A 26,565-nucleotide genomic window follows, 5' to 3' on the forward strand; every position below is an offset into this window, starting at 1 on the left:
GGGTTTCTTTGCTACAGGATCCCAAGCCTGAAGTAGTGCTGTAAGCTTACCTTGTTAAAGGCTAAAAGATACATTTTCTAACTCACAACATAAAATTAATATTGCGTTGGTCCATGGTGGCTGTGCCACTACCAGTTCTCAAAGAACCAGTAACCTCATCGCCTAGAGGCCACGCCCGATAGCCATGCAATAACAGCCACAGGTAAAAAATGGGGTTTCTTTGGCACAGGATCCCAAGCCTGAAAAATGGGGTTTCTTTGGCACAGGATCCCAAGCCTAAAAAATGGGTTGTCTACGCCACAGGGTCCGAACCCTGAAAAATGGGGTCTCTTCGCTACAGGGTCCGAAGCCTGGAAAATGGGGTCTCTTTGCCACAGGGTCCCAAGCCTGAAAAATGGGGTCTCTTTGCCACAGGGTCCGAAGCCTGAAAAATGGGGTATCTTTGCCACAGGTTCCGAACCCTGAAAAATGAGGTCTCTTTGCCACAGGTTCCGAAGCCTGAAAAATAGGGTTTCTTTGCTACAGGATCCCAAGCCTGAAGTAGTGCTGTAAGCTTACTTAGTTAAAGGCTAAAAGATACATTTTCTAACTTACAACATAAAATGAATATTGCGTTGGTCCATGGTGGCTGTGCAACTACCAGTTCTCAAAGAACCGGTAACCTCATCGCCTAGAGGCCACGCCCGATAGCCATGCAATAACAGCCACGGGTAAAAAATTGGGTTTCTTAGGCACAGGATCCCAAGCCTGACAAATGGGGTTTCTTTGGCACAGGGTCCCAAGCCTGAAAAATGGGGTTTCTTTGGCACAGGATCCCAAGCCTGAAAAATGTGGTTTCTTTGGCACAGGATCCCAAGCCTGAAAAATGGGTTGTCTACGCCACAGGGTCCGAACCCTTAAAAATGGGGTCTCTTCGCTACAGGGTCCGAAGCCTGAAAAATGGGGTCTCTTTGCCACATGGTCCCAAGCCTGAAAAATGGGGTCTCTTTGCCACAGGGTCCCAAGCCTGAAAAATGGGGTCTCTTTGCCACAGGGTCCGAAGCCTGAAAAATGGGGTATCTTTGCCACAGGTTCCGAACCCTGAAAAATTAGGTATCTTTGCCACAGGGTCCCAAGCCTGAAAAATGGGGTCTCTTTGCCACAGGGTCCGCAGCCTGAAAAATGGTGTTTCTTTGATACAGGATCCCAAGCCTGAAGTAGTGCTGTAAGCTTACTTAGTTAAAGGCTAAAAGATACATTTTCTAACTTACAACATAAAATTAATATTGTGTTGGTCCATGGTGGCTGTGCCACTACCAGTTCTCAAAGAACCGGTAAACTCATCGCCTAGAGGCCACGCCCGATAGCCATGCAATAACAGCCACGGGTAAAAAATGGGGTTTCTTTGGCACAGGATCCCAAGCCTGACAAATGGGGTTTCTTTGGCACAGGATCCCAAGCCTGAAAAATGGGGTTTCTTTGGCACAGGATCCCAAGCCTGAAAAATGGTGTCTCTTTGGCACAGGATCCCAAGCCTGAAAAATGGGTTGTCTACGCCACAGGGTCCGAACCCTTAAAAATGGGGTCTCTTCGCTACAGGGTCCGAAGCCTGAAAAATGGGGTCTCTTTGCCACAGGGTCCCAAGCCTGAAAAATGGGGTCTCTTTGCCACAGGGTCCCAAGCCTGAAAAATGGGGTCTCTTTGCCACAGGGTCCGAAGCCTGAAAAATGGGGTATCTTTGCCACAGGTTCCGAACCCTGAAAAATGAGGTATCTTTGCCACAGGGTCCCAAGCCTGAAAAATGGGGTCTCTTTGCCACAGGGTCCGCAACCTGAAAAATGGTGTTTCTTTGCTACAGGATCCCAAGCCTGAAGTAGTGCTGTAAGCTTACCTTGTTAAAGGCTAAAAGATACATTTTCTAACTCACAACATAAAATTAATATTGCGTTGGTCCATGGTGGCTGTGCCACTACCAGTTCTCAAAGAACCAGTAACCTCATCGCCTAGAGGCCACGCCCGATAGCCATGCAATAACAGCCACAGGTAAAAAATGGGGTTTCTTTGGCACAGGATCCCAAGCCTGAAAAATGGGGTTTCTTTGGCACAGGATCCCAAGCCTAAAAAATGGGTTGTCTACGCCACAGGGTCCGAACCCTGAAAAATGGGGTCTCTTTGCCACAGGGTCCGAAGCCTGAAAAATGGGGTATCTTTGCCACAGGTTCCGAACCCTGAAAAATGAGGTCTCTTTGCCACAGGTTCCGAAGCCTGAAAAATAGGGTTTCTTTGCTACAGGATCCCAAGCCTGAAGTAGTGCTGTAAGCTTACTTAGTTAAAGGCTAAAAGATACATTTTCTAACTTACAACATAAAATGAATATTGCGTTGGTCCATGGTGGCTGTGCAACTACCAGTTCTCAAAGAACCGGTAAACTCATCGCCTAGAGGCCACGCCCGATAGCCATGCAATAACAGCCACGGGTAAAAAATGGGGTTTCTTTGGCACAGGATCCCAAGCCTGACAAATGGGGTTTCTTTGGCACAGGATCCCAAGCCTGAAAAAAGTGGTTTCTTTGGCACAGGATCCCAAGCCTGAAAAATGGTGTCTCTTTGGCACAGGATCCCAAGCCTGAAAAATGGGTTGTCTACGCCACAGGGTCCGAACCCTGAAAAATGGGGTCTCTTCGCTACATGGTCCGAAGCCTGAAAAATGGGGTCTCTTTGCCACATGGTCCCAAGCCTGAAAAATGGGGTCTCTTTGCCACAGGGTCCGAAGCCTGAAAAATGGGGTATCTTTGCCACAGGTTCCGAACCCTAAAAATGAGGTCTCTTTGCCACAGGGTCCTAAGCCTGAAAAAAGGGGTCTCTATGCCACAGGGTCCAAAGCCTCAAAAATGGGGTATCTTCGCCACAGGTTCCGAAGCCTGAAAAATGGGGTTTCTTTGCTACAGGATCCCAAGCCTGAAGTAGTGCTGTAAGCTTACCTTGTTAAAGGCTAAAAGATACATTTTCTAACTCACAACATAAAATTAATATTGCGTTGGTCCATGGTGGCTGTGCCACTACCAGTTCTCAAAGAACCAGTAACCTCATCGCCTAGAGGCCACGCCCGATAGCCATGCAATAACAGCCACAGGTAAAAAATGGGGTTTCTTTGGCACAGGATCCCAAGCCTGAAAAATGGGGTTTCTTTGGCACAGGATCCCAAGCCTAAAAAATGGGTTGTCTACGCCACAGGGTCCGAACCCTAAAAAATGGGGTCTCTTCGCTACAGGGTCCGAAGCCTGGAAAATGGGGTCTCTTTGCCACAGGGTCCCAAGCCTGAAAAATGGGGTCTCTTTGCCACAGGGTCCGAAGCCTGAAAAATGGGGTATCTTTGCCACAGGTTCCGAACCCTGAAAAATGAGGTCTCTTTGCCACAGGTTCCGAAGCCTGAAAAATAGGGTTTCTTTGCTACAGGATCCCAAGCCTGAAGTAGTGCTGTAAGCTTACTTAGTTAAAGGCTAAAAGATACATTTTCTAACTTACAACATAAAATGAATATTGCGTTGGTCCATGGTGGCTGTGCAACTACCAGTTCTCAAAGAACCGGTAACCTCATCGCCTAGAGGCCACGCCCGATAGCCATGCAATAACAGCCACGGGTAAAAAATTGGGTTTCTTAGGCACAGGATCCCAAGCCTGACAAATGGGGTTTCTTTGGCACAGGGTCCCAAGCCTGAAAAATGGGGTTTCTTTGGCACAGGATCCCAAGCCTGAAAAATGGGTTGTCTACGCCACAGGGTCCGAACCCTTAAAAATGGGGTCTCTTCGCTACAGGGTCCGAAGCCTGAAAAATGGGGTCTCTTTGCCACAGGGTCCCAAGCCTGAAAAATGGGGTCTCTTTGCCACAGGGTCCCAAGCCTGAAAAATGGGGTCTCTTTGCCACAGGGTCCGAAGCCTGAAAAATGGGGTATCTTTGCCACAGGTTCCGAACCCTGAAAAATTAGGTATCTTTGCCACAGGGTCCCAAGCCTGAAAAATGGGGTCTCTTTGCCACAGGGTCCGCAGCCTGAAAAATGGTGTTTCTTTGATACAGGATCCCAAGCCTGAAGTAGTGCTGTAAGCTTACTTAGTTAAAGGCTAAAAGATACATTTTCTAACTTACAACATAAAATTAATATTGTGTTGGTCCATGGTGGCTGTGCCACTACCAGTTCTCAAAGAACCGGTAAACTCATCGCCTAGAGGCCACGCCCGATAGCCATGCAATAACAGCCACGGGTAAAAAATGGGGTTTCTTTGGCACAGGATCCCAAGCCTGACAAATGGGGTTTCTTTGGCACAGGATCCCAAGCCTGAAAAATGGGGTTTCTTTGGCACAGGATCCCAAGCCTGAAAAATGGTGTCTCTTTGGCACAGGATCCCAAGCCTGAAAAATGGGTTGTCTACGCCACAGGGTCTGAACCCTGAAAAATGGGGTCTCTTCGCTACATGGCCCGAAGCCTGAAAAATGGGGTCTCTTTGCCACAGGGTCCCAAGCCTGAAAAATGGGGTCTCTTTGCCACAGGGTCCGAAGCCTGAAAAATGGGGTATCTTTGCCACAGGTTCCGAACCCTAAAAATGAGGTCTCTTTGCCACAGGGTCCTAAGCCTGAAAAAAGGGGTCTCTTTGCCACAGGGTCCAAAGCCTCAAAAATGGGGTATCTTCGCCACAGGTTCCGAAGCCTGAAAAATGGGGTTTCTTTGCTACAGGATCCCAAGCCTGAAGTAGTGCTGTAAGCTTACCTTGTTAAAGGCTAAAAGATACATTTTCTAACTCACAACATAAAATTAATATTGCGTTGGTCCATGGTGGCTGTGCCACTACCAGTTCTCAAAGAACCAGTAACCTCATCGCCTAGAGGCCACGCCCGATAGCCATGCAATAACAGCCACAGGTAAAAAATGGGGTTTCTTTGGCACAGGATCCCAAGCCTGAAAAATGGGGTTTCTTTGGCACAGGATCCCAAGCCTAAAAAATGGGTTGTCTACGCCACAGGGTCCGAACCCTGAAAAATGGGGTCTCTTCGCTACAGGGTCCGAAGCCTGGAAAATGGGGTCTCTTTGCCACAGGGTCCCAAGCCTGAAAAATGGGGTCTCTTTGCCACAGGGTCCGAAGCCTGAAAAATGGGGTATCTTTGCCACAGGTTCCGAACCCTGAAAAATGAGGTCTCTTTGCCACAGGGTACCGATCCTGAAAAATGGGGACTCTTTGCCACAGGGTCCGAAGCCTGAAAAATGGGGTATCTTCGCCACAGGTTCAGAAGCCTGAAAAATAGGGTTTCTTTGCTACAGGATCCCAAGCCTGAAGCAGTGCTGTAAGCTTACTTAGTTAAAGGCTAAAAGATACATTTTCTAACTTACAACATAAAATTAATATTGCGTTGGTCCATGGTGGCTGTGCCACTACCAGTTCTCAAAGAACCGGTAACCTCATCGCCTAGAGGCCACACCCGATAGCCATGCAATAACAGCCACGGGTAAAAAAATGGGGTTTCTTTGGCACAGGATTCCAAGCCTGACAAATGGGGTTTCTTTGGCACAGGATCCCAAGCCTGACAAATGGGGTTTCTTTGGCACAGGATCCCAAGCCTGAAAAATGGGGGTTCTTTGGCACAGGATCCCAAGCCTGAGAAATGGGTTGTCTACGCCACAGGGTCCGAACCCTGAAAAATGGGGTCTCTTCGCTACATGGTCCGAAGCCTGAAAAATGGTGTCTCTTTGCCACAGGGTCCCAAGCCTGAAAAATGGGGTCTCTTTGCCACAGGGTCCGAAGCCTGAAAAATGGGGTATCTTTGCCACAGGTTCCGAAACCTAAAAAATTAGGTCTCTTTGCCACAGGGTCCCAAGCCTGAAAAATGGGGTCTCTTTGCCACAGGGTCCAAAGCCTCAAAAATGGGGTATCTTCGCCACAGGGTCCGAAGCCTGAAAAATGGGGTATCTTTGCCACATGTTCCGAACCCTGAAAAATGAGGTATCTTTGCCACAGGGTCCCAAGCCTGAAAAATGGGGTCTCTTTGCCACAGGGTCCGCAGCCTGAAAAATGGTGTTTCTTTGATACAGGATCCCAAGCCTGAAGTAGTGCTGTAAGCTTACTTAGTTAAAGGCTAAAAGATACATTTTCTAACTTACAACATAAAATTAATATTGTGTTGGTCCATGGTGGCTGTGCCACTACCAGTTCTCAAAGAACCGGTAAACTCATCGCCTAGAGGCCACGCCCGATAGCCATGCAATAACAGCCACGGGTAAAAAATGGGGTTTCTTTGGCACAGGATCCCAAGCCTGACAAATGGGGTTTCTTTGGCACAGGATCCCAAGCCTGAAAAATGGGGTTTCTTTGGCACAGGATCCCAAGCCTGAAAAATGGTGTCTCTTTGGCACAGGATCCCAAGCCTGAAAAATGGGTTGTCTACGCCACAGGGTCCGAACCCTGAAAAATGGGGTCTCTTCGCTACATGGTCCGAAGCCTGAAAAATGGGGTCTCTTTGCCACAGGGTCCCAAGCCTGAAAAATGGGGTCTCTTTGCCACAGGGTCCGAAGCCTGAAAAATGGGGTATCTTTGCCACAGGTTCCGAACCCTAAAAATGAGGTCTCTTTGCCACAGGGTCCTAAGCCTGAAAAATGGGGTCTCTTTGCCACAGTGTCCAAAGCCTCAAAAATGGGGTATCTTCGCCACAGGTTCCGAAGCCTGAAAAATGGGGTTTCTTTGCTACAGGATCCCAAGCCTGAAGTAGTGCTGTAAGCTTACCTTGTTAAAGGCTAAAAGATACATTTTCTAACTCACAACATAAAATTAATATTGCGTTGGTCCATGGTGGCTGTGCCACTACCAGTTCTCAAAGAACCAGTAACCTCATCGCCTAGAGGCCACGCCCGATAGCCATGCAATAACAGCCACAGGTAAAAAATGGGGTTTCTTTGGCACAGGATCCCAAGCCTGAAAAATGGGGTTTCTTTGGCACAGGATCCCAAGCCTAAAAAATGGGTTGTCTACGCCACAGGGTCCGAACCCTGAAAAATGGGGTCTCTTCGCTACAGGGTCCGAAGCCTGGAAAATGGGGTCTCTTTGCCACAGGGTCCCAAGCCTGAAAAATGGGGTCTCTTTGCCACAGGGTCCGAAGCCTGAAAAATGGGGTATCTTTGCCACAGGTTCCGAACCCTGAAAAATGAGGTCTCTTTGCCACAGGGTACCGATCCTGAAAAATGGGGACTCTTTGCCACAGGGTCCGAAGCCTGAAAAATGGGGTATCTTCGCCACAGGTTCAGAAGCCTGAAAAATAGGGTTTCTTTGCTACAGGATCCCAAGCCTGAAGTAGTGCTGTAAGCTTACTTAGTTAAAGGCTAAAAGATACATTTTCTAACTTACAACATAAAATTAATATTGCGTTGGTCCATGGTGGCTGTGCCACTACCAGTTCTCAAAGAACCGGTAACCTCATCGCCTAGAGGCCACACCCGATAGCCATGCAATAACAGCCACGGGTAAAAAATGGGGTTTCTTTGGCACAGGATTCCAAGCCTGACAAATGGGGTTTCTTTGGCACAGGATCCCAAGCCTGACAAATGGGGTTTCTTTGGCACAGGATCCCAAGCCTGAAAAATGGGGGTTCTTTGGCACAGGATCCCAAGCCTGAAAAATGGGTTGTCTACACCACAGGGTCCGAACCCTGAAAAATTGGGTCTCTTCGCTACAGGGTCCAAAGCCTGGAAAATGGGGTCTCTTTGCCACAGGGTCCCAAGCCTGAAAAATGGGGTCTCTTTGCCACAGGGTCCGAAGCCTGAAAAATGGGGTATCTTTGCCACAGGTTCCGAACCCTGAAAAATGAGGTCTCTTTGCCACAGGGTACCGATCCTGAAAAATGGGGACTCTTTGCCACAGGGTCCCAAGCCTGAAAAATGGGGAATCTTCGCCACAGGTTCCGAAGCCTGAAAAATAGGGTTTCTTTGCTACAGGATCCTAAGCCTGAAGTAGTGCTGTAAGCTTACTTAGTTAAAGGCTAAAAGATACATTTTCTAACTTACAACATAAAATGAATATTGCGTTGGTCCATGGTGGCTGTGCAACTACCAGTTCTCAAAGAACCGGTAACCTCATCGCCTAGAGGCCACGCCCGATAGCCATGCAATAACAGCCACGGGTAAAAAATTGGGTTTCTTAGGCACAGGATCCCAAGCCTGACAAATGGGGTTTCTTTGGCACAGGGTCCCAAGCCTGAAAAATGGGGTTTCTTTGGCACAGGATCCCAAGCCTGAAAAATGGGTTGTCTACGCCACAGGGTCCGAACCCTTAAAAATGGGGTCTCTTCGCTACAGGGTCCGAAGCCTGAAAAATGGGGTCTCTTTGCCACAGGGTCCCAAGCCTGAAAAATGGGGTCTCTTTGCCACAGGGTCCCAAGCCTGAAAAATGGGGTCTCTTTGCCACAGGGTCCCAAGCCTGAAAAATGGGGTCTCTTTGCCACAGGGTCCGAAGCCTGAAAAATGGGGTATCTTTGCCACAGGTTCCGAACCCTGAAAAATGAGGTATCTTTGCCACAGGGTCCCAAGCCTGAAAAATGGGGTCTCTTTGCCACAGGGTCCGCAGCCTGAAAAATGGTGTTTCTTTGATACAGGATCCCAAGCCTGAAGTAGTGCTGTAAGCTTACTTAGTTAAAGGCTAAAAGATACATTTTCTAACTTACAACATAAAATTAATATTGTGTTGGTCCATGGTGGCTGTGCCACTACCAGTTCTCAAAGAACCGGTAAACTCATCGCCTAGAGGCCACGCCCGATAGCCATGCAATAACAGCCACGGGTAAAAAATGGGGTTTCTTTGGCACAGGATCCCAAGCCTGACAAATGGGGTTTCTTTGGCACAGGATCCCAAGCCTGAAAAATGGTGTTTCTTTGGCACAGGATCCCAAGCCTGAAAAATGGTGTCTCTTTGGCACAGGATCCCAAGCCTGAAAAATGGGTTGTCTACGCCACAGGGTCCGAACCCTGAAAAATGGGGTCTCTTCGCTACATGGTCCGAAGCCTGAAAAATGGGGTCTCTTTGCCACAGGGTCCCAAGCCTGAAAAATGGGGTCTCTTTGCCACAGGGTCCGAAGCCTGAAAAATGGGGTATCTTTGCCACAGGTTCCGAACCCTAAAAATGAGGTCTCTTTGCCACAGGGTCCTAAGCCTGAAAAATGGGGTCTCTTTGCCACAGGGTCCAAAGCCTCAAAAATGGGGTATCTTCGCCACAGGTTCCGAAGCCTGAAAAATGGGGTTTCTTTGCTACAGGATCCCAAGCCTGAAGTAGTGCTGTAAGCTTACCTTGTTAAAGGCTAAAAGATACATTTTCTAACTCACAACATTAAATTAATATTGCGTTGGTCCATGGTGGCTGTGCCACTACCAGTTCTCAAAGAACCAGTAACCTCATCGCCTAGAGGCCACGCCCGATAGCCATGCAATAACAGCCACAGGTAAAAAATGGGGTTTCTTTGGCACAGGATCCCAAGCCTGAAAAATGGGGTTTCTTTGGCACAGGATCCCAAGCCTGAAAAATGGGGTTTCTTTGGCACAGGATCCCAAGCCTAAAAAATGGGTTGTCTACGCCACAGGGTCCGAACCCTGAAAAATGGGGTCTCTTCGCTACAGGGTCCAAAGCCTGGAAAATGGGGTCTCTTTGCCACAGGGTCCCAAGCCTGAAAAATGGGGTCTCTTTGCCACAGGGTCCCAAGCCTGAAAAATGGGGTCTCTTTGCCACAGGGTCCGAAGCCTGAAAAATGGGGTATCTTTGCCACAGGTTCCGAACCCTGAAAAATGAGGTCTCTTTGCCACAGGGTACCGATCCTGAAAAATGGGGACTCTTTGCCACAGGGTCCGAAGCCTGAAAAATGGGGTATCTTCGCCACAGGTTCAGAAGCCTGAAAAATAGGGTTTCTTTGCTACAGGATCCCAAGCCTGAAGTAGTGCTGTAAGCTTACTTAGTTAAAGGCTAAAAGATACATTTTCTAACTTACAACATAAAATTAATATTGCGTTGGTCCATGGTGGCTGTGCCACTACCAGTTCTCAAAGAACCGGTAACCTCATCGCCTAGAGGCCACACCCGATAGCCATGCAATAACAGCCACGGGTAAAAAATGGGGTTTCTTTGGCACAGGATTCCAAGCCTGACAAATGGGGTTTCTTTGGCACAGGATCCCAAGCCTGAAAAATGGGGTTTCTTTGGCACAGGATCCCAAGCCTGAAAAATGGTGTCTCTTTGGCACAGGATCCCAAGCCTGAAAAATGGGTTGTCTACGCCACAGGGTCCGAACCCTGAAAAATGGGGTCTCTTCGCTACATGGTCCGAAGCCTGAAAAATGGGGTCTCTTTGCCACAGGGTCCCAAGCCTGAAAAATGGGGTCTCTTTGCAACAGGGTCCGAAGCCTGTAAAATGGGGTATCTTTGCCACAGGTTCCGAACCCTGAAAAATGAGGTCTCTTTGCCACAGGGTACCGATCCTGAAAAATGAGGACTCTTTGCCACAGGGTCCGAAGCCTGAAAAATGGGGTATCTTCGCCACAGGTTCAGAAGCCTGAAAAATAGGGTTTCTTTGCTACAGGATCCCAAGCCTGAAGTAGTGCTGTAAGCTTACTTAGTTAAAGGCTAAAAGATACATTTTCTAACTTACAACATAAAATTAATATTGCGTTGGTCCATGGTGGCTGTGCCACTACCAGTTCTCAAAGAACCGGTAACCTCATCGCCTAGAGGCCACGCCCGATAGCCATGCAATAACAACCACAGGTAAAAAATGGGGTTTCTTTGGCACAGAATCCCAAGCCTGAAAAATGGTGTTTCTTTGGCACAGGATCCCAAGCCTAAAAAATGGGGTCTCTTTGGCACAGGATCCCAAGCCTGAAAAATGGGTTGTCTACGCCACAGGGTCCGAACCCTGAAAAATGGGGTCTCTTCGCTACAGGGTCCAAAGCCTGGAAAATGGGGTCTCTTTGCCACAGGGTCCCAAGCCTGAAAAATGGGGTCTCTTTGCCACAGGGTCCCAAGCCTGAAAAATGGGGTCTCTTTGCCACAGGGTCCGAAGCCTGAAAAATGGGGTATCTTTGCCACAGGTTCTAAACCCTGAAAAATGAGGTCTCTTTGCCACAGGGTACCGATCCTGAAAAATGGGGACTCTTTGCCACAGGGTCCGAAGCCTGAAAAATGGGGTATCTTCGCCACAGGGTCCGAAGCCTGAAAAATGGGGTATCTTCGCCACAGGGTCCGAAGCCTGAAAAATGGGGTATCTTCGCCACAGGGTCCGAAGCCTGAAAAATGGGGTATCTTCGCCACAGGTTCCGAAGCCTGAAAAATGGGGTATCTTCGCCACAGGTTCCGAAGCCTGAAAAATAGGGTTTCTTTGCTACAGGATCCCAAGCCTGAAGTAGTGCTGTAGGCTTACTTAGTTAAAGGCTAAAAGATACATTTTCTAACTTACAACATAAAATGAATATTGCGTTGGTCCATGGTGGCTGTGCCACTACCAGTTCTCAAAGAACCGTTAAACTCATCGCCTAGAGGCCATGCCCGATAGCCATGCAATAACAGCCACGGGTAAAAAATGGGGTTTCTTTGGCACAGGATCCCAAGCCTGACATATGGGGTTTCTTTGGCACAGGATCCTAAGCCTGAAAAATGGGGTTTCTTTGGCACAGGATCCCAAGCCTGAAAAATTGGGTCTCTTTGGCACAGGATCCTAAGCCTGAAAAATGGGTTGTCTACGCCACAGGGTCCGAACCCTGAAAAATGGGGTCTCTTCGCTACAGGGTCCGAAGCCTGAAAAATGGGGTCTCTTTGCCACAGGGTCCTAAGCCTGAAAAATGGGGTCTCTTTGCAACAGGTTCCGAACCCTGAAAAATTAGGTCTCTTTGCCACAGGGTCCCAAGCCTGAAAAATTGGGTCTCTTTGCCACAGGGTCCGAAGCCTGAAAAATGGGGTATCTTCGCCACAGGTTCCGAAGCCTGAAAAATGGTGTTTCTTTGCTACAGGATCCCATGCCTGAAGTAGTGCTGTAAGCTTACCTTGTTAAAGGCTAAAAGATACATTTTCTAACTTACAACATAAAATTAATATTGCGTTGGTCCATGGTGGCTGTGCCACTACCAGTTCTCAAAGAACCGGTAACCTCATCGCCTGGAGGCCACGCCCGATAGCCATGCAATAACAGCCACGGGTAAAAAAGGGGTTTCTTTGGCACAGGATCCCAAGCCTGACATATGGGGTTTCTTTGGCAGAGGATCCCAAGCCTGACATATGGGGTTTCTTTGGCACAGGATCCCAAGCCTGACATATGGGGTTTCTTTGGCACAGGATCCCAAGCCTGAAAAATGGGTTGTCTACGCCACTGGGTCCGAACCCTAAAAAATAGTGTCTCTTGGCTACAGGGTCCGAAGCCTGAAAAATGGGGTCTCTTTGCCACAGGGTTCCAAGCCTGAAAAATGGGTTGTCTCTTTGCCACAGGGTCCCAAGCCTGAAAAATGGGTTGTCTCTTTGCCACAGGGTCCGAAGCCTGAAAAATGGGGTATCTTTGCCACAGGTTCCGAACCCTGAAAAATTAGGTCTCTTTGCCACAGGGTCCCAAGCCTAAAAAAATGGGGTATCTTCGCCACAGGTTCCGAACCCTGAAAAATGTGGTCTCTACGCCACAGGTTGCGAACCCTGAAAAATGGGGTCTCTTCGCTACAGGGTCTGAAGCCTGAAAAATGGAGTCTCTTTGTCACATGGTCCCAAGCCTGAAAAATGGGGTATCTTCGCCACAGGTTCCGAACCCTAAAAAATGGGGTTTCTTTGCTACAGGATCCCAAGCCTGAAGTAGTGCTGTAAGCTTACCTTGTTAAAGGCTAAAAGATACATTTTCTAACTTACAACATAAAATTAATATTGCGTTGGTCCATGGTGGCTGTGCCAATACCAGTTCTCAAAGAACCGGTAACCTCATCGCCTGGAGGCCACGCCCGATAACCATGCAATAACAGCCACGGGTAAAAAAGGGGTTTCTTTGGCACAGGATCCCAAGCCTGACATATGGGGTTTCTTTGGCACACGATCCCAAGCCTGAAAAATGGGGTTTCTTTGGCACAGGATCCCAAGCCTGAAAAATGGGGTCTCTTTGGCACAGGATCCCAAGCCTGAAAAATGGGTTGTCTACGCCACAGGGTCCGAACCCTAAAAAATGGTGTCTCTTCGCTACAGGGTCCGAAGCCTGAAAAATGGGGTCTCTTTGCCACAGGGTTCCAAGCCTGAAAAATGGGTTGTCTATTTGCCACAGGGTCCCAAGCCTGAAAAATGGGTTGTCTCTTTGCCACAGGGTCCCAAGCCTGAAAAATGGGTTGTCTCTTTGCCACAGGGTCCGAAGCCTGAAAAATGGGGTATCTTTGCCACAGGTTCCGAACCCTGAAAAATTAGGTCTCTATGCCACAGGGTCCCAAGCCTGAAAAATGGGGTATCTTTGCCACAGATTCTGAACCCTGAAAAATGTGGTCTCTACGCCACAGGGTCCGAACCCTGAAAAATGGGGTCTCTTCGCTACAGGGTCTAAAGCCTGAAAAATGGAGTCTCTTTGTCACAGGGTCCCAAGCCTGAAAAATGGAATATCTTCGCCACAGGTTCCGAACCCTAAAAAATGGGGTTTCTTTGCTACAGGATCCCAAGCCTGAAGTAGTGCTGTAAGCTTACCTTGTTAAAGGCTAAAAGATACATTTTCTAACTTACAACATAAAATTAATATTGCGTTGGTCCATGGTGGCTGTGCCACTACCAGTTCTCAAAGAACCAGTAACCTCATCGCCTAGAGGCCACGCCCGATAGCCATGCAATAACAGCCACAGGTAAAAAATGGGGTTTCTTTGGCACAGGAACCCAAGCCTGACATATGGGGTTTCTTTGGCACAGGATCCCAAGCCTGAAAAATGGGGTCTCTTTGGCACAGGATCCCAAGCCTGAAAAATGGGTTGTCTACGCCACAGGGTCCGAACCCTAAAAAATGGGGTCTCTTCGCTACAGGGTCCGAAGCCTGAAAAACGAGGTCTCTTTGCCACAGGGTTCCAAGCCTGAAAAATGGGTTGTCTCTTTGCCACAGGGTCCCAAGCCTGAAAAATGGGTTGTCTCTTTGCCACAGGGTCCCAAGCCTGAAAAATGGGTTGTCTCTTTGCCACAGGGTCCGAAGCCTGAAAAATAGGGTATCTTTGCCACAGGTTCCGAACCCTGAAAAATTAGGTCTCTTTGCCACAGGGTCCCAAGCCTGAAAAATAGGGTATCTTTGCCACAGGTTCCGAACCCTGAAAAATTAGGTCTCTTTGCCACAGGGTCCCAAGCCTGAAAAATGGGGTATCTTCGCCACAGGTTCCGAACCCTGAAAAATGTGGTCTGTACGCCACAGGGTTCGAACCCTGAAAAATGGGGTCTCTTCGCTACAGGGTCTGAAGCCTGAAAAATGGAGTCTCTTTGTCACAGGGTCCCAAGCCTGAAAAATGGGGTATCTTCGCCACAGGTTCCGAAGCAGAAAAAATGGGGTTTCTGTGCTACAGGATCCCAAGCCTGAAGTAGTGCTGTTAGCTTACCTTGTTAAAGGCTAAAAGATACATTTTCTAACTTACAACAAAATTAATATTGCGTTGGTCCATGGTGGGTGTGCCACTACCAGTTCTCAAAGAACCGGTAACCTCATCGCCTGGAGGCCACGCCCGATAGCCATGCAATAACAGCCACGGGTAAAAAAGGGGTTTCTTTGGCACAGGATCCCAAGCCTGACATATGGGGTTTCTTTGGCACAGGATCCCAAGCCTGAAAAATTGGGTTTCTTTGGCACAGGATCCCAAGCCTGAAAAATGGGGTCTCTTTGGCACAGGATCCCAAGCCTGAAAAATGGGTTGTCTACGCCACAGGGTCCGAACCCTAAAAAATGGGGTCTCTTCGCTACAGGGTCCGAAGCCTGAAAAATGGGGTCTCTTTGCCACAGGGTTCCAAGCCTGAAAAATGGGTTGTCTCTTTGCCACAGGGTCCCAAGCCTGAAAAATGGGTTGTCTCTTTGCCACAGGGTCCCAAGCCTGAAAAATGGGTTGTCTCTTTGCCACAGGGTCCGAAGCCTGAAAAATGGGGTATCTTTGCCACAGGTTCCGAACCCTGAAAAATTAGGTCTCTTTGCCACAGGGTCCCAAGCCTGAAAAATGTGGTCTCTACGCCACAGGGTCCGAACCCTGAAAAATAGGGTCTCTTCGCTACAGGGTCTGAAGCCTGAAAAATGGAGTCTCTTTGTCACAGGGTCCCAAGCCTGAAAAATGGGGTATCTTCGCCACCGGTTCCGAAGCCTAAAAAATTGGGTTTCTTTGCTACAGGATCCCAAGCCTGAAGTAGTGCTGTAAGCTTACCTTGTTAAAGGCTAAAAGATACATTTTCTAACTTACAACATAAAATTAATATTGCGTTGGTCCATGGTGGCTGTGCCACTACCAGTTCTCAAAGAACCGGTAACCTCATCGCCTGGAGGCCACGCCCGATAGCCATGCAATAACAGCCTCGGGTAAAAAAGGGGTTTCTTTGGCACAGGATCCCAAGCCTGACATATGGGGTTTCTTTGGCACAGGATCCCAAGCCTGAAAAATGGGGTCTCTTTGGCACAGGATCCCAAGCCTGAAAAATGGGTTGTCTACGCCACAGGGTCCGAACCCTAAAAAATGGGGTTTCTTTGGCACAGGATCCCAAGCCTGACATATGGGGTTTCTTTGGCACAGGATCCCAAGCCTGACATATGGGGTTTGTTTGGCACAGGATCCCAAACCTGAAAAATGGGGTTTCTTTGGCACAGGATCCCAAGCATGAAAAATAGGGTCTCTTTGGCACAGGATCCCAAGCCTGAAAAATGGGTTGTCTACGCCACAGGGTCCGAACCCTAAAAAATAGTGTCTCTTCGCTACAGGGTCCGAAGCCTGAAAAATGGGGTCTCTTTGCCACAGGGTTCCAAGCCTGAAAAATGGGTTGTCTCTTTGCCACAGGGTCCGAAGCCTGAAAAATGGGGTATCTTTGCCACAGGTTCCGAACCCTGAAAAATGGGGTATCTTTGCCACAGGTTCCGAACCCTGAAAAATTAGGTCTCTTTTCCACAGGGTCCCAAGCCTGAAAATGGGGTATCTTCGCCACAGGTTCCTAACCCTGAAAAATGTGGTCTCTACGCCACAGGGTCCGAACCCTGAAAAATGGGGTCTCTTCGCTACAGGGTCTGAAGCCTGAAAAATGGGGTTTCTTTGCTACAGGATCCCAAGCCTGAAGTAGTGCTGTAAGCTTACCTTGATAAAGGCTAAAAGATACATTTTCTAACTTACAACATAAAATTAATATTGCGTTGGTCCATGGTGGCTATGCCACTACCAGTTCTCAAAGAACCGGTAACCTCATCGCCTGGAGGCCACGCCCGATAGCCATGCAATAACAGCCACGGGTAAAAAAGGGGTTTCTTTGGCACAGGATCCCAAGCCTGACATATGGGGTTTCTTTGGCACAGGATCCCAAGCCAGAAAATGGGGTTTCTTTGGCACAGGATCCCAAGCCTGAAAAATGGGGTCTCTTTGGCACAGGATCCCAAGCCTGAAAAATGGGTTGTCTACGCCACAGGGTCCGAACCCTAAAAAATGGGGTCTCTTCGCTACAGGGTCCGAAGCCTGAAAAATGGGGTCTCTTTGCCACAGGGTTCCAAGCCTGAAAATGGGTTGTCTCTTTGCCACAGGGTCCCAAGCCTGAAAAATGGGTTGTCTCTTTGCCACAGGGTCCGCAGCCTGAAAAATGGGGTATCTTTGCCACAGGTTCCGAACCCTGAAAAATTAGGTCTCTTTGCCACAGGGTCCCAAGCCTCAAAAATGGGGTATCTTTGCCACAGGTTCTGAACCCTGAAAAATGTGGTCTCTACGCCACAGGGTCCGATCCCTGAAAAATGAGGTCTCTTCGCTACAGGGTCTGAAGCCTGAAAAATGGAGTCTCTTTGTCACAGGGTCCCAAGCCTGAAAAATGGGGTATCTTCGCCACAGGTTCCGAACCCTAAAAAATGGGGTTTCTTTGCTACAGGATCCCAAGCCTGAAGTAGTGCTGTAAGCTTACCTTGTTAAAGGCTAAAAGATACATTTTCTAACTTACAACATAAAATTAATATTGCGTTGGTCCATGGTGGCTATGCCACTACCAGTTCTCAAAGAACCGGTAACCTCATCGCCTGGAGGCCATGCCCGATAGCCATGCAATAACAGCCACGGGTAAAAAAGGGGTTTCTTTGGCACAGGATCCCAAGCCTGACATATGGGGTTTCTTTGGCACAGGATCCCAAGCCTGAAAAATTGGTTGTCTACGCCACAGGGTCCGAACCCTAAAAAATGGGGTCTCTTCGCTACAGGGTCCGAAGCCTGAAAAATGGGGTCTCTTTGCCACAGGGTTCCAAGCCTGAAAAATGGGTTGTCTCTTTGCCACAGGGTCCCAAGCCTGAAAAATGGGTTGTCTCTTTGCCACAGGGTCCGAACCCTGAAAAATGGGGTATCTTTGCCACAGGTTCCGAACCCTGAAAAATTAGGTCTCTTTGCCACAGGGTCCCAAGCCTGAAAAATGGGGTATCTTCGCCACAGGTTCCGAACCCTGAAAAATGTGGTCTCTACGCCACAAGGTCCGAACCCTGAAAAATTGGGTCTCTTCGCTACAGGGTATGAAGCCTGAAAAATAGAGTCTCTTTGTCACAGGGTCCCAAGCCTGAAAAATGGGGTATCTTCGCCACAGGTTCCGAAGCCTAAAAAATTGGGTTTCTTTGCTACAGGATCCCAAGCCTGAAGTAGTGCTGTAAGCTTACCTTGTTAAAGGCTAAAAGATACATTTTCTAACTTACAACATAAAATTAATATTGCGTTGGTCCATGGTGGCTGTGCCACTACCAGTTCTCAAAGAACCGGTAACCTCATCGCCTGGAGGCCACACCCGATAGCCATGCAATAACAGCCACGGGTAAAAAAGGGGTTTCTTTGGCACAGGATCCCAAGCCTGACATATGGGGTTTCTTTGGCACAGGATCCCAAGCCTGACATATGGGGTTTCTTTGGCACAGGATCCCAAGCCTGAAAAATGGGGTTTCTTTGGCACAGGATCCCAAGCCTGAAAAATAGGTTCTCTTTGGCACAGGATCCCAAGCCTGAAAAATGGGTTGTCTACGCCACAGGGTCCGAACCCTAAAAAATGGGGTCTCTTCGCTACAGGGTCCGAAGCCTGAAAAATGGGGTCTCTTTGCCACAGGGTTCCAAGCCTGAAAAATGGGTTGTCTCTTTGCCACAGGGTCCGAAGCCTGAAAAATGGGGTATCTTTGCCACAGGTTCCGAACCCTGAAAAATTAGGTCTCTTTGCCACAGGGTCCCAAGCCTGAAAAATGGGGTATCTTCGCCACAGGTTCCGAACCCTGAAAAATGTGGTCTCTACGCCACAGGGTGCGAACCCTGAAAAATGGGGTCTCTTCGCTACAGGGTCTGAAGCCTGAAAAATGGAGTCTCTTTGTCACAGGGTCCCAAGCCTGAAAAATGGGGTATCTTCGCCACAGGTTCCGAACCCTAAAAAATGGGGTTTCTTTGCTACAGGATCCCAAGCCTGAAGTAGTGTTGTAAGCTTACCTTGTTAAAGGCTAAAAGATAAATTTTCTAACTTACAACATAAAATTAATATTGCGTTGGTCCATGGTGGCTGTGCCACTACCAGTTCTCAAAGATCCGGTAACCTCATCGCCTGGAGGCCACGCCCGATAACCATGCAATAACAGCCACGGGTAAAAAAGGGGTTTCTTTGGCACAGGATCCCAAGCCTGACATATGGGGTTTCTTTGGCACGGGATCCCAAGCCTGAAAAATGGGGTTTCTTTGGCACAGGATCCCAAGCCTGACATATGGGGTTTCTTTGGCACAGGATCCCAAGCCTGAAAAATGGGGTCTCTTTGGCACAGGATCCCAAGCCTGAAAAATGGGTTGTCTACGCCACAGGGTCCGAACCCTAAAAAATGGGGTCTCTTCGCTACAGGGTCCGAAGCCTGAAAAATTGGGTCTCTTTGCCACAGGGTTCCAAGCCTGAAAAATGGGTTGTCTATTTGCCACAGGGTCCCAAGCCTGAAAAATGGGTTGTCTCTTTGCCACAGGGTCCCAAGCCTGAAAAATGGGTTGTCTCTTTGCCACAGGGTCCGAAGCCTGAAAAATAGGGTATCTTTGCCACAGGTTCCGAACCCTGAAAAATTAGGTCTCTTTGCCACAGGGTCCCAAGCCTGAAAAATGGGGTATCTTCGCCACAGGTTCCGAACCCTGAAAAATGTGGTCTCTACGCCACAGGGTCCGAATCCTGAAAAATGGGGTCTCTTTCGCACAGGATCCCAAGCCTGACATATGGGGTTTCTTTGGCACAGGATCCCAAGCATGAAAAATTGGGTTTCTTTGGCACAGGATCCCAAGCCTGAAAAATGGGGTCTCTTTGGCACAGGATCCCAAGCCTGAAAAATGGGTAGTCTACGCCACAGGGTCCGAATCCTAAAAAATTGGGTCTCTTCGCTACAGGGGTCGAAGCCTGAAAAATGGGTTGTCTCTTTGCCACAGGGACCCAAGCCTGAAAAATTGGTTGTCTCTTTGCCACAGGGTCCGAAGCCTGAAAAATGGGGTATCTTTGCCTCAGGTTCCGAACCCTGAAAAATTAGGTCTCTTTGCCACAGAGTCCCAAGCCTGAAAAATGGGGTATCTTCGCCACAGGTTCCGAACCCTGAAAAATGTGGTCTCTACACCACATGGTCCGAATCCTGAAAAATTAGGTCTCTTCGCTACAGGGTCTGAAGCCTGAAAAATGGAGTCTCTTTGTCACAGGGTCCCAAGCCTGAAAAATGGGGTATCTTCGCCACAGGTTACGAACCCTAAAAAATGGGGTTTCTTTGCTACTGGATCCCAAGCCTGAAGTAGTGCTGTAAGCTTACCTTGTTAAAGGCTAAAAGATACATTTTCTAACTTACAACATAAAATTAATATTGCGTTGGTCCATGGTGGCTGTGCCACTACCAGTACTCAAAGAACCGGTAACCTCATCGCCTGGAGGCCACGCCCGATAGCCATGCAATAACAGCCACGGGTAAAAAAGGGGTTTCTTTGGCACAGGATCCCAAGCCTGACATATGGGGTTTCTTTGGCACAGGATCCCAAGCCTGAAAAATGGGGTCTCTTTGGCACAGGATCCCAAGCCTGAAAAATGGGTTGTCTACGCCACAGGGTCCGAACCCTAAAAAATGGGGTCTCTTCGCTACAGAGTCCGAAGCCTGAAAAACGGGGTCTCTTTGCCACAGGGTCCCAAGCCTGAAAAATGGGGTTTCTTTGGCACAGGATCCCAAGCCTGAAAAATAGAGTCTCTTTGGCACAGGATCCCAAGCCTGAAAAATGGGTTGTCTACGCCACAGGGTCCCAAGCCTGAAAAATGGGGTTTCTTTGGCACAGGATCCCAAGCCTGAAAAATAGAGTCTCTTTGCCACAGGGTTCCAAGCCTGAAAAATGGGTTGTCTCTTTGCCACAGGGTCCCAAGCCTGAAAAATGGGTTGTCTCTTTGCCACAGGGTCCGAAGCCTGAAAAATGGGGTATCTTTGCCACAGGTTCCGAACCCTGAAAAATTAGGTCTCTTTTCCACAGGGTCCCAAGCCTGAAAAATGGGGTATCTTCGCCACAGGTTCCGAACCCTGAAAAATGTGGTCTGTACGCCACAGGGTCCGAACCCTAAAAAATGGGGTCTCTTCGCTACAGGGTCTGAAGCCTGAAAAATGGAGTCTCTTTGTCACAGGGTCCCAAGCCTGAAAAATGGGGTATCTTCGCCACCGGTTCCGAAGCCTAAAAAATTGGGTTTCTTTGCTACAGGATCCCAAGCCTGAAGTAGTGCTGTAAGCTTACCTTGTTAAAGGCTAAAAGATACATTTTCTAACTTACAACATAAAATTAATATTGCGTTGGTCCATGGTGGCTGTGCCACTACCAGTTCTCAAAGAACCGGTAACCTCATCGCCTGGAGGCCACGCCCGATAGCCATGCAATAACAGCCACGGGTAAAAAAGGGGTTTCTTTGGCACAGGATCCCAAGCCTGACATATGGGGTTTCTTTGGCACAGGATCCCAAGCCTGAAAAATGGGGTTTCTTTGGCACAGGATCCCAAGCCTGAAAAATGGGGTCTCTTTGGCACAGGATCCCAAGCATGAAAAATGGGTTGTCTACGCCACAGGGTCCGAACCCTAAAAAATGGGGTCTCTTCGCTACAGGGTCCGAAGCCTGAAAAATGGGGTCTCTTTGCCACAGGGTTCCAAGCCTGAAAAATGGGTTGTCTCTTTGCCACAGGGTCCCAAGCCTGAAAAATGGGTTGTCTCTTTGCCACAGGGTCCGAAGCCTGAAAAATGGGGTATCTTTGCCACAGGTACCGAACCCTGAAAAATTAGGTCTCTTTGACACAGGGTCCCAAGCCTGAAAAATGGGGTATCTGCGCCACAGGTTCCGAACCCTGAAAAATGTGGTCTCTACACCACAGGGTCCGAATCCTGAAAAATGGGGTCTCTTCGCTACAGGGTCTGAAGCCTGAAAAATGGGGTCTCTTTGTCACAGGGTCCCAAGCCTGAAAAATGGGGTATCTTCGCCACAGGTTCCGAACCCTAATTAATGGGGTTACTTTGCTACAGGATCCCAAGCCTGAAGTAGTGCTGTAAGCTTACCTTGTTAAAGGCTAAAAGATACATTTTCTAACTTACAACATAAAATTAATATTGCGTTGGTCCATGGTGGCTGTGCCACTACCAGTTCTCAAAGAACCAGTAACCTCATCGCCTGGAGGCCACGCCCGATAGCCATGCAATAACAGCCACGGGTAAAAAAAGGGGTCTCTTTGGCAGAGGATCCCAAGCCTGACATATGGCGTTTCTTTGGCAGAGGATCCCAAGCCTGACATATGGGTTTCTTTGGCACAGGATCCCAAGCCTGAAAAATGGGGTTTCTTTGGCACAGGATCCCAAGCCTGAAAAATAGGGTCTCTTTGGCACAGGATCCCAAGCCTGAAAAATGGGTTGTCTACGCCACAGGGTCCGAACCCTAAAAAATAGCGTCTCTTGCCTACAGGGTCCGAAGCCTGAAAAATGGGGTCTCTTTGCCACAGGGTTCCAAGCCTGAAAAATGGGTTGTCTCTTTGCCACAGGGTCCCAAGCCTGAAAAATGGGTTGTCTCTTTGCCACAGGGTCCGAAGCCTGAAAAATGGGTTATCTTTGCCACAGGTTCCGAACCCTGAAAAATTAGGTCTCTTTGCCACAGGGTCCCAAGCCTGAAAAAATGGGGTATCTTCGCCACAGGTTCCGAACCCTGAAAAATGGGGTCTCTACGCCACAGGTTGCGAACCCTGAAAAATGGGGTCTCTTCGCTACAGGGTCTGAAGCCTGAAAAATGGAGTCTCTTTGTCACAGGGTCCCAAGCCTGAAAAATGGGGTATCTTCGCCACAGGTTCCGAACCCTAAAAAATGGGGTTTCTTTGCTACAGGATCCCAAGCCTGAAGTAGTGCTGTAAGCTTACCTTGTTAAAGGCTAAAAGATACATTTTCTAACTTACAACATAAAATTAATATTGCGTTGGTCCATGGTGGCTGTGCCAATACCAGTTCTCAAAGAACCGGTAACCTCATCGCCTGGAGGCCACGCCCGATAACCATGCAATAACAGCCACGGGTAAAAAAGGGGTTTCTTTGGCACAGGATCCCAAGCCTGACATATGGGGTTTCTTTGGCACACGATCCCAAGCCTGAAAAATGGGGTTTCTTTGGCACAGGATCCCAAGCCTGAAAAATGGGGTCTCTTTGGCACAGGATCCCAAGCCTGAAAAATGGGTTGTCTACGCCACAGGGTCCGAACCCTAAAAAATGGTGTCTCTTCGCTACAGGGTCCGAAGCCTGAAAAATGGGGTCTCTTTGCCACAGGGTTCCAAGCCTGAAAAATGGGTTGTCTATTTGCCACAGGGTCCCAAGCCTGAAAAATGGGTTGTCTCTTTGCCACAGGGTCCCAAGCCTGAAAAATGGGTTGTCTCTTTGCCACAGGGTCCGAAGCCTGAAAAATAGGGTATCTTTGCCACAGGTTCTGAACCCTGAAATATTAGGTCTCTTTGCCACAGGGTCCCAAGCATGAAAAATGGGGTATCTTCGCCACAGGTTCCGAACCCTGAAAAATGTGGTCTCTACGCCACAGGGTCCGAATCCTGAAAAATGGGGTCTCTTTGGCACAGGATCCCAAGCCTGACATATGGGGTTTCTTTGGCACAGGATCCCAAGCCTGAAAAATTGGGTTTCTTTGGCACAGGATCCCAAGCCTGAAAATGGGGTCTCTTTGGCACAGGATCCCAAGCCTGAAAAATGGGTAGTCTACGCCACAGGGTCTGAACCCTAAAAAATGGGGTCTCTTCGCTACAGGGGTCGAAGCCTGAAAAATGGGTTGTCTCTTTGCCACAGGGACCCAAGCCTGAAAAATTGGTTGTCTCTTTGCCACAGTGTCCGAAGCCTGTAAAAATGGGGTAACTGTGCCACAGGGTTCCAAGCCTGAAAAATGGGTTGTCTCTTTGCCACAGGGTCCCAAGCCTGAAAAATGGGTTGTCTCTTTGGCACAGGATCTCAAGCCTGAAAAATTGGGTTTCTTTGGCACAGGATCCCAAGCCTGAAAAATGGGGTCTCTTTGGCACAGGATCCCAAGCCTGAAAAATGGGGTCTCTTCGCTACAGGGTCCGAAGCCTGAAAAATGGGGTCTCTTTGCCACAGGGTTCCAAGCCTGAAAAATGGGTTGTCTCTTTGCCACAGGGTCCCAAGCCTGAAAAATGGGGTCTCTTTGCCACAGGTTCCGAACCCTGAAAAATTAGGTCTCTTTGCCACAGGGTCCCAAGTATGAAAAATGTGGTATCTTCGCCACAGGTTCCGAACCCTGAAAAATGTGGTCTCTACGCCACAGGGTCCGAATCCTGAAAAATGGGGTCTCTTCGCTACAGGGTCTGAAGCCTGAAAAATGGGGTCTCTTTGTCACAGGGTCCCAAGCCTGAAAAATGGGGTATCTTCGCCACAGGTTCCGAAGCCTAAAAAATGGGGTTTCTTTGCTACAGGATCCCAAGCCTGAAGTAGTGCTGTAAGCTTACCTTGTTAAAGGCTAAAAGATACATTTTCTAACTTACAACATAAAATTAATATTGCGTTGGTCCATGGTGGCTGTGCCACTACCAGTTCTCAAAGAACCGGTAACCTCATCGCCTGGAGGCCACGCCCGATAGCCATGCAATAACAGCCACGGGTAAAAAAGGGGTTTCTTTGGCACAGGATCCCAAGCCTGACATATGGGGTTTCTTTGGCACAGGATCCCAAGCCTGACATATGGGGTTTCTTTGGCACAGGATCCCAAGCCGGAAAAATAGGGTCTCTTTGGCACAGGATCCCAAGCCTGAAAAATGGGTTGTCTACGCCACAGGGTCCGAACCCTAAAAAATAGTGTCTCTTGGCTACAGGGTCCGAAGCCTGAAAAATGGGGTCTCTTTGCCACAGGGTTCCAAGCCTGAAAAATGGGTTGTCTCTTTGCCACAGGGTACCAAGCCTGAAAAATGGGTTGTCTCTTTGCCACAGGGTCCGAAGCCTGAAAAATGGGGTATCTTTGCCACAGGTTCCGAACCCTGAAAAATTAGGTCACTTTTCCACAGGGTCCCAAGCCTGAAAAATGGTGTATCTTCGCCACAGGTTACGAACCCTGAAAAATGTGGTCTCTACGCCACAGGGTCCGAACCCTGAAAAATGGGGTCTCTTCGCTACAGGGTCTGAAGCCTGAAAAATGGGGTATCTTCGCCACAGGTTCCGAACCCTAAAAAATGGGGTTTCTTTGCTACAGGATACCAAGCCTGAAGTAGTGCTGTAAGCTTACCTTGTTAAAGGCTAAAAGATAAATTTTCTAACTTACAACATAAAATTAATATTGCGTTGGTCCATGGTGGCTGTGCCACTACCAGTTCTCAAAGAACCGGTAACCTCATCGCCTGGAGGCCACGCCCGATAGCCATGCAATAACAGCCACGGGTAAAAAAGGGGTTTCTTTGGCACAGGATCCCAAGCCTGACATATGGGGTTTCTTTGGCACAGGATCCCAAGCCTGAAAAATGGGGTTTCTTTGGCACAGGATCCCAAGCCTGAAAAATGGGGTCTCTTTGGCACAGGATCCCAAGCCTGAAAAATGGGTTGTCTACGCCACAGGGTCCGAACCCTAAAAAATGGGGTCTCTTCGCTACAGGGTCCGAAGCCTGAAAAATGGGGTCTCTTTGCCACAGGGTTCCAAGCCTGAAAAATGGGTTGTCTCTTTGCCACAGGGTCCCAAGCCTGAAAAATGGGTTGTCTCTTTGCCACAGGGTCCCAAGCCTGAAAAATGGGGTATCTTTGCCACAGGTACCGAACCCTGAAAAATTAGGTCTCTTTGCCACAGGGTCCCAAGCCTGAAAAATGGGGTATCTTCGCCACAGGTTCCGAACCCTGAAAAATGTGGTCTCTACGCCACAGGGTCCGAATCCTGAAAAATGGGCTCTCTTCGCTACAGGGTCTGAAGCCTGAAAAATGGGGTCTCTTTGTCACAGGGTCCCAAGCCTGAAAAATGGGGTATCTTCGCCACAGGTTCTGAACCCTAAAAAATGGGGTTTCTTTGCTACAGGATCCCAAGCCTGAAGTAGTGCTGTAAGCTTACCTTGTTAAAGGCTAAAAGATACATTTTCTAACTTACAACATAAAATTAATATTGCGTTGGTCCATGGTGGCTGTGCCACTACCAGTTCTCAAAGAACCAGTAACCTCATCGCCTGGAGGCCACGCCCGATAGCCATGCAATAACAGCCACGGGTAAAAAAGGGGTTTCTTTGGCACAGGATCCCAAGCCTGACATATGGGGTTTCTTTGGCACAGGATCCCAAGCCTGACATATGGGGTTTCTTTGGCACGGGATCCCATGCCTGAAAAATGGGGTTTCTTTGGCACAGGATCCCAAGCCTGAAAAATAGGGTCTCTTTGGCACAGGATCCCAAGCCTGAAAAATGGGTTGTCTACGCCACAGGGTCCGAACCCTAAAAAATAGTGTCTCTTCGCTACAGGGTCCGAAGCCTGAAAAATGGGGTCTCTTTGCCACAGGGTTCCAAGCCTGAAAAATGGGTTGTCTCTTTGCCACAGGGTCCCAAGCCTGAAAAATGGGTTGTCTCTTTGCCACAGGGTCCGAAGCCTGAAAAATGGGGTATCTTTGCCACAGGTTCCGAACCCTGAAAAATTAGGTCTCTTTTCCACAGGGTCCCAAGCCTGAAAAATGGGGTATCTTCGCCACAGGTTCCGAACCCTGAAAAATGTGGTCTCTACGCCACAGGGTCCGAACCCTGAAAAATGGGGTCTCTTCGCTACAGGGTCTGAAGCCTGAAAAATGGAGTCTCTTTGTCACAGGGTCCCAAGCCTGAAAAATGGGGTATCTTCGCCGCAGGTTCCGAACCCTAAAAAATGGGGTTTCTTTGCTACAGGATCCCAAGC

Source organism: Pseudophryne corroboree, chromosome 5, assembly GCF_028390025.1.
Source record: "Pseudophryne corroboree isolate aPseCor3 chromosome 5, aPseCor3.hap2, whole genome shotgun sequence".
Classification (NCBI taxonomy): Eukaryota; Metazoa; Chordata; class Amphibia; order Anura; family Myobatrachidae; genus Pseudophryne; species Pseudophryne corroboree.